The following is an 8659-nucleotide window of genomic DNA, read 5'->3' on the forward strand; positions in this document are numbered from 1 at the left end:
ACGCACCTGAATGGAAATCATTCAATGCTTTCTCGGCTTCCTCATGTGTGAGGCACCTCCGTAAAATCATATCGATACCATGACGGTAAAGAGTGTCGCCAATGATTAGATAATCTTTGGCTTGGTATCGAATACGTCACTGTTGCGAGTGAGAGGTATCAGGCCGAGAAGTTTGGATCTGGAGATAGATTATTATATCTACATACCACGGTCAAATGAAGATATCAGAAACAGAGACTCATCCAAATTCGATGGTTCAGATGTTCAATCAATGGAGGTCTAGGGAAGGTCGCAAAGTAGCTCGACAAAAATGAGAGATTTCTTTGTTTGGACTTGATGAATTTCAGATCAAACTCTTGCAAAATGACTATCCATTTTGAATGTTTTCCCCCCAGTAATTGACGCGACAAAATGTATGGCATAGGGTTGCAATCCGAAATGATGGTGGTCTTCTGGAGCAGGATGTAGTGGTGAAATCTCTAAACAGCTTGCACAGCTGCCAAAGCTAGTTTCTCGACATAAGAGTACTTACTTTTTGTGTCATTGAGATTGCAGCTCAAATAATATATCGGATGTTCAATCCCATTTTCCTCTTGGACTAAAACCATGCCAATGGTTGTCTCTGCAATGACAAGATATAGGTAATAGTCATTTTAATAATTCGGAGAATACATTAATGACGCTCTAATCAAGGTATCTTTAAGAGCATCAAAGGAAGCTTGCGCAACCTGATCCCAATGGAAGGGTATCCCCTTTTTCAAAAGACGTGTAAAACCTTTAGCCATTTCAACATAATTGGGAATGAATCTTCTCAAAAAGTTAGCCTTCCCTTGGAGCCTTTGTAACTGTAAAGTATTTGAAGGTGGAGGCAAATCAAGAATTACCTGAACCTTTAATGGATCGAGTTGAATTCCATCTCTAGAAACTTTAAATCCAAGCAATCGACCAGAACCAACACAAAACACACATTTGTGTGGAATGAGTCACATCTTGTAGTGTTGGAACCATAAAAATATAGCTCTCAAATTTTGCGGGTGATCAGTCCTATTTCATGAATGAGTAGGTAAATCATCAAGGTAAGGTTGAACAATGTGCTTGATGTCATGGAAGGCATAGTTCATTTCCCTCTGAAATGTTTCCCTGCATTCTTCAAATCGAAAGGGAGTTTCCTATATGCGAATGTGCCCCATGGACAAATAAAAGTTGTTTTAGATTGGTCCTGTGGGCAGATATTGATTTGATTGTAGCCAGAAAAACCATCCATAAATGAGAATATTTCACATCTGGCACATTCATCAATAATATGGTCGATAAAAGGAGTAGGATAACTGTCCTTTGGACAACCCTGATTTACATCCCTATAATCGATGCACACTCGAATTATCCCTTGTTTCTTTATGACAAGAACAATGTTGGAAACCTAGTCAATAAGAGGTATAGGGTAAATGAAACCAACATGTAAAAGCTTTTCAACTTCTGCTTTAATGGCAGTGGATTTCTTTGGATGAACAGGTCGAAGCCTCTCTCATACTGGTTTGACATCAGGTTACATTTTGATCTCATGTTCAATAATACTAGAGTCAATGTCTGGAATCTCCTCATATGACCATGCAAATATATCTCAAAATTCATGAAAGAGAGTATGATGCAGGAGCATCTAGACCTGGCCACCAATGTGATGGGGTGGTCACATGTTGTGGCTAATGCAAGAGTGGGAGGAAGACTTAGTTGTTAAATTTGTATTAATTTCAATAAGGGTAAGTAGTTAAGAGTGGTCTAATTAGGAATAAATGGCAAGTGATCATCCCTACGTGGAGATCAAGCCAAGTGGTCTAGTTTGTTTAGATGAAGATAAGATTGAATTATAACTGTATAACTAATTCCTTCATGTGTGGAAAGAAGTAGTTAGATATGACATATGTATAACTTCTTTTTGGGGGATTTTGCGGGAAGGAGGAGGTAGCAGGGGAGAGATAGATCGAATGGGGGGAGGTTTGACAGATAGAGAGGGCCAGGGCAGAGCACACCCTTCCTTGTATGATCAGGCCGTTGAGGTGACAATAATATGCTAATAAAGATTCTGTAAATTAAATCTGTAATAGTTTTGTGCGTCTGTGACTTGATCTCCCCATGGTCAATTGGAAAAGTGTGTAAGTGTCTACTCAAAAATCTCTGTGTGACTTATGTGATGATCAGTAAATGATTAATGAATATATGAAATGTTGCTAAGGAATTCGTGTGGAGTCCCTATAATATGAAATGGTAATGTTTGAATGCATGAATTGTGATCATTGAATGGGTTTCTCCTGGTAGTTAATGGCATAGGAATTACGAGGTTCTTGTAGAAGGGTTTGAATACCTTTCTGGCACAGAAATCGTTGTGATTGATATGAATCAAGTTTTGTATGTTGTATTAGAGGAAACTGTCATAGGTTAAATCCAGAGTCAGTAATAAATTGTTAATGTCACTGGAATCGCCATGGGAAGTCTCTGTGTGGTGTTTGTTCGTTTCCAGTTCATGAAATTTTCCTTCTCGGCGTAAATGAACCAATACTTCTATTGATTAGGGTCCTGCTTAGAGATCTGGAGACCCTGCCTGAAAGGTGGAAAAACAAAATTGGACCTGAGGTATCTGATCTCATCAGAACTGAGGATACAGAAACTCTATCGGACTTGGGGACCACAGCTGCCGTTGGTTTGTTTGACTCATTAGAGGGCACTGCAAATAAGAAGTTGAAGCAGCGTCTAGGCAAGAAGATGACATGCTCTTTTTTCAAACAGTTAGTGAACACGTACCTGTTGTTCTTGGCATTAACACAAAGACAAAGAGGGCAGCATTGGTGTTATTGAAGAAGGCGCCTAAAAAAATATCCCATTTTGATGGAAAATTCAAGAAAGATGTCGTAACTGAGTTTGCCTTTGCAAACAAGCTCCCATTAGTAACGACTTTCACTAGGGAAGGTGCTAATACGATAGCTGAAAGTTCTATAAAGCACCAAATCCTGCTCTTTGTAACTGCCAAGGATTATGAAGAGGTCATTCCATCATTTCAAGACGCTGCAAAATCATTTGAGGGAAAGATCCTTTTTGTGCAGGTTGATTCTGACAATGCTGATGTTGGGAAACTAGGTATGGAACACTTTGGCTTGAGTGGAGATGAACCAAAGGTAATCGCATGTGTTTCATCTGGAGAGCCCATCAAATATTTTCTTTTGAAGTTGAAAGAAATACGGATAACATTTGAGGCTTTTGGAGAGGACTTCCTTGCGGTTAGACTCAAGCCTTTCTTAAAGTCCCAACCTGTGCCGGAAAAGAATGATGGAAACATAAAATTTATTGGCCATTAAGGAGGATTTAAAATCCTGATAAGATCCACTGGTTGTATAGCCATAAGGCTACATCAGAGTACAGTAACTATCAAGTTCCTATGGAGAACAAGATTTGTTGACATGAATGTTTTCTACAACATTAGGTTTGGTCGAAATATTAATAGAAATTGTTTCTTCAATATTTGACAGGTTTCTCTCGGAATCTACTGTGTCTATGAAAATAGAATTCTAAAGGAATCAACAACTGAAGGGTGATTAAGTGAATTTGAATAATATTCAATGTCATCTAGAAGATGGAAACGATGATGATAATCTTCCCAAGGTTCTTCTCCTATCATCATTGATTGGACGATTCCTTCATCCGTAGAAAATATACGTGAAAAAGGATATGAAGAAGTACCATATTCTAATGGACGGTCTACCCATACGATTGGTGAAAGTGGATTTGGGTTTGCCGCACAAGCCAGAAAAATTGATTGCTATGCAACCTCAATGGGGCTTAGCGGCATAACTTCAATATTACTATCAACTTCATAATTGCTGGTAATCCTCCTTAAATCAAATGAGGTGGAGGAAATCATGTTGCAAGTCTCTACACTTTCCACTTCCGCCAAATCAGATGGAGATGGTAGTGTAAAAGTACCAATTAGGGAAGGATCTTTAAAGGGACCTACACAAACACTTTGAAGTGACAGTGGAGGTCTAGGTACCAATGGAATGCTTCTAGTATCCTAAGAACTAGATGCAAAGAAGGCAAGCTGATTGATAACTGTGATTCCACCTTTATGAGGGAATGCAATCATACGAAAGTACGTGGAAACCACAGTAGCCATAGCATATACCCATGGCCTTCCGAGTAAAATTTTGTAGTCAAGGGGTCCGTCAACTACCTCAACTTCAACAGTAACTGTTTTGCCCCCAGTTCAATTTGCAGGTTACTTAAAATCCCACAAGGCATATATGTTCATTCGTCAAAAGATTTTAACATTGTTGGTGATTGTGACAACAATGATGAACCAAGTGTTTTTCAGCAACTCATTGACATAATGCAAGTAGATACCCCCTCATCAATAATAGTTCAATGGACATTCTTATTGATGTACTTTACTTGAATTAGGAAAGCTAATTGTGCTGGTAACTATGGTGAATACCCCGCATGGTTAAAAACCACAAGATTGGAATATGTAGGGTCTATTCCACCAATTGCTGACAGTAAACCCTACTTCTGGGAGGGACAGTTTTGTAACATCTCAAGCGTCGACATAGTAGAAGGTGATTGTGCAAGTTCTTCTACTATGTTATAGTTTTGAGCTGCTCAAGATCGAGGGTTAAATGTCGATTAATGCACAACTCCCTTTGGTGGTTTTATTTTCAATTCTGGCGCAATAGATGGTGGAATATTTTTCAATGAAGTCGAAGTTGAAGGATTAGGTTGATCAGTGGCCTGATTATTCGATGATGATGGTGGATTTCCATAATCTTTATTTTGTGTCGACACCAAAACTTCGTTTTTAGGCTTTGCAACGGATAACATAAGTACTTGGGATGTGGAAGCATGGTCTGTCACAACCAAGTGTGTCTCCGGGTTTGTAAACGGATCTGTCAACACTATAGATGTGTTAGAAGTCTTTAGAAGGTTAGAGACTTCTGAGCGGTGTGGACAATCTCTTGTAAAATGCTCATCATTATAGATTAAACATGGATAATGAGGTTTCCTTGCCAAAGTAGAGGAATCATATGATTTCTCTTGAGGGGGATTATCTTGTTTCTTCTTATTTTTCCCTTTCTTCTTGCCTCTTGGTTGCTTTTGATTTTTGATTTTGTCAGATGACACGGCATTGACTTCGAAAGCAAGAGTGTTTTATGATGCATTGGAAGTTTGATTGGAAATGGCAAGTGTTTGACCAGATGGTCTACCTACCATTTGTGTTCTCAAGAACCAATCACACCATCACTAGCATGAGAGTCCTTACTCAATTGTGGAGGAGGAATAGTAAAAGTTGGTCGAGGTGCATTTGGAATCTTGTCATAGAGCATGCTGAATTGTGTGTAAATCAAATCCAAATATTGGGCATGAGCAATTATTTTCTCTTCTGTGAAAACTCCACCTTTTAGCACATCCTCAGTGATTGATGGCAGCAAGAATTTTATAAACCACTCAGCCAAAAGCTAACCAGGAACATAAGTCTTAACCATTCGACAACGACACCGCCATTCATGAATATGATCTAATATATGTGTAGCAGTAGTCTGTTTAAATTTGGTTAGGAGTTCCATTCCAAACTCGTATTTGATAAGTAACTGGAAGTGGGTCAAAAATCTGGGGGCTAGAGTCGTAAAGTTGTCGAAAGAAGCTCGTGGTAACTCAATGTACCACTTTGCAGCCAAACCAGTAAGAGTTCTTTGGAAAAGACGGAGTTTAAATGAGTCATCATTTAAGGAGTTTGATGAACACAACAAATGAAAAGTCATGACATGATTTGATGGGTCTTTTCCAGGATTCCCATTGAATTTCAGAATGTCAGAAGGTGACTTATGCGGAATCACCGGCCACTAAGGTGCATATAAGATTGGATCATTAGTGAGCCGGTTTAAATATGATAATTCAAGAGTTGCTACAAATGGCAACTATCGATTCAAGTCAGGTTGAGCATACCTAGGATATGATGGAATTGCCTGAGCAATAGGTCTTTGCATACCAGCATAGGGCATCTATATCTAGTAACCTTGATAAGGTGGTTGTTGAACAAATCCGGTATAGGGTGGTTGTTGATAACCAGGTTGAATTTGTGGTTGTCCATAACCAGCAAAGCCTTGTTGACTAGGACCTTGGTAAGCTTGATATTGTCCAAACCTAGGTTGAGCTTGTTGGGCAGGTCCAAAATGGGGTTGGAATTGCTAGAATTGAAGTTGTTGATATTCAGTTTGCCACGGTTGTTGAATCAACTATTGTTCTTGTTGGTACAACTGTTGTTGATTTAACGGTTGTTGTTCCCCGGCAATGTAAGGTTGACCAGGTTGTGAATAAATTATACCAATGTAAAACTGAGTCACTCCGGATAAAGATATACTAACCTGAGGTTGTTGGACCCTAGACACAAGCGGTTGTTGTATAACAGCCTAAGAAACTTAGGCCTCTTGACCCGAAACTTGTGGTTGTGAGGTAGAAGGACCCGTTTGTATGGGTTGAGATACAACTGTTTGAACTTTTGAATGCAGTATAGTGGTAACAATAGGTGTAGTAGGAATAGCTGACACAATTTGCATTGGTTGTGTTGGATACACAAGCCTTGGTTGAACTGACATTGTTGGTTTCCATTGATAGACTAGCATTCCAGGCTAACCTGAATACTATGGGATACTACCATATGATGGTCTTCTAAGATATGGAGGATAAGGTGAATAAGCATATTGCTCTCCATATGGCAGCAATCCAGTATGTAATGGATACATAGGTCATTATTGACTATATTGCCTAGTTTGATATTGATATGCAGGATAAAACTGTTGAGTTCCTGTAAATGAAGAACCAGGTAAAATTCCGGTTAAGGACATGGGTGATGACCATGGTGTAGAAGAAACCACTGAGTGGGTTTCAGATAAAGATTGATAACCAACCAGGATGGACAATTCACCATATAGGTGTGACTCAGGAGTAGTAGAAAATGTCGAAGAGGTTGCGACAAAAGATTTTGCCACAGCTACATCAGATGATACAGTCTGGGATGTTGACAACTGTTCAACCATAGTTAATCGACCCAATAGATGTCATAAAGAATCAACGGTACATGAAAAGAAGAAATATCATAAGGAGCAGTAAAATGAGGAGTATAAGGATAAAGATAAAGTTCGGTTCCAAAATGGAATGGGGTTCCAGGTGTAGTATCTTCTTCAAGTTCTTCAACAACAACAATTAAACCAAGTGGAAGAACTTCACCGTCAGGTCCGTAATAGACTTATGGTGTTGGTAAAGTGGAAGTTTCAGTAGTTACAGATGTCTGAGGGTTAACCGGTTGATCATCTTCTGGTAAAGTAACAACATCTGAATGTTCAAGTTCAAAGTCCAGATGTTCAGGTAAAAGAACAACAGTTTCAAGGAGAGGTTCCTGAACAACCTCAGGTTTAGAAGTAACTTTTGTTTGAACTGTGATAGGTTATGGATTAACTTCTAGTTGAACTGATTCAAGTTCAGAAGTAATTTCTTATTGAGCAACTTCAAGTTGTGGATCAACTTGTTGTTGAACAACTTCAGTTACTGTTTCACTAGTATCAGTTATAGTGTCCTCAGGTAATTGTGAAACTTCTTCTTTAGTAATGGATGTACCAGAAATAGTTGGAGTAACTAGAGTCTCAGTACTTACCAAAATGGATGATTATGGTAATTTAGATGAAGAACCAGGAGTTCTTGATGTACTTGACTCAGTTAAGCAAGACCACTTTGACCGAATAGGTGTAGCTTCGGGTGGCAAAGGCGGTTTACTCGCTGTTCTCTGTGAACGATGGGGTAAGGGTTGATGTTCCTCCATGATTTCTAATTAATTTTATTACAAAAAAGAAATAAACAAAAAGGGGTAAGCTAGGCAAAAGGTTTACCAAGCAACTATGAACTGCAGAATACCTCCTAGCAAACCAAGAAGTACAGGCAGGCAATCTCCCCGAATGTTGTGTTTGGTGTATCACAGTGTACAAGGCAGCCGACTTGGTTACCTAAGGATGGATAGCAACCTAGTGTTGTCCTCCCATATATACCTGAAAGTACGTGGAGGCCCAATCCGTATACGTGGAGGCCCAATCCGTATAAGCATTGTCTAATGCAAAACCGCACAGTGAGAGAATTCCCATATACTTTATGTATTGTAACACCGCCCTATATAGCCGAAGGTACATGGATGAGCTATGATATACTCACGTATGTGGAATGAGGTATCACACTCGGGATGTATTGCAGACAAGTTAGCAACAACTGCTTTTTTTTACGATGCCAGAACACGTCGCTAGCCTAGAACCAATTAATGTTTTTCGTTAGGTGACAATGCTCCATTAGGTAAATTGATGTTAATTTTAAGTTGATCTTGCTTAGGAATTTGCCTTTCAAGTTCACCACGTGATGTATTCTGAAATTCCTAGGAATGCAACTATCATGATAAGCATTATTTCCATTCAATTTAACAATGAAAATCTTAGCTAGTATAGAGCAATCAGATTTCTTTCGATCAAAGAGAAAAGAGCATGATCTAATGCAATTTCCCTAAACTATACCTATGAGCACACAAAATTTTTCAATGCAAAATGTATGTATTTCTTTTTGATTTCCTTAATGTGAATATGAA

General features: G+C 38.9%; 1 pseudogene; it reads left to right on the forward strand.

Annotated features, from left to right (window-relative positions):
- Window positions 1-2762: 2762 nt before the first annotated feature.
- Window positions 2763-3347, forward strand: LOC149263641 (protein disulfide isomerase-like 1-4 pseudogene; annotated as a pseudogene).
- The last annotated feature ends 5312 nt before the right edge of the window (window positions 3348-8659 follow it).

Source organism: Pinus tabuliformis, chromosome 6 (assembly GCF_031772625.1).
Source record: "Pinus tabuliformis cultivar Carrire ecotype Pingquan chromosome 6, CPIR1, whole genome shotgun sequence".
NCBI lineage: Eukaryota > Viridiplantae > Streptophyta > Pinopsida > Pinales > Pinaceae > Pinus > Pinus tabuliformis.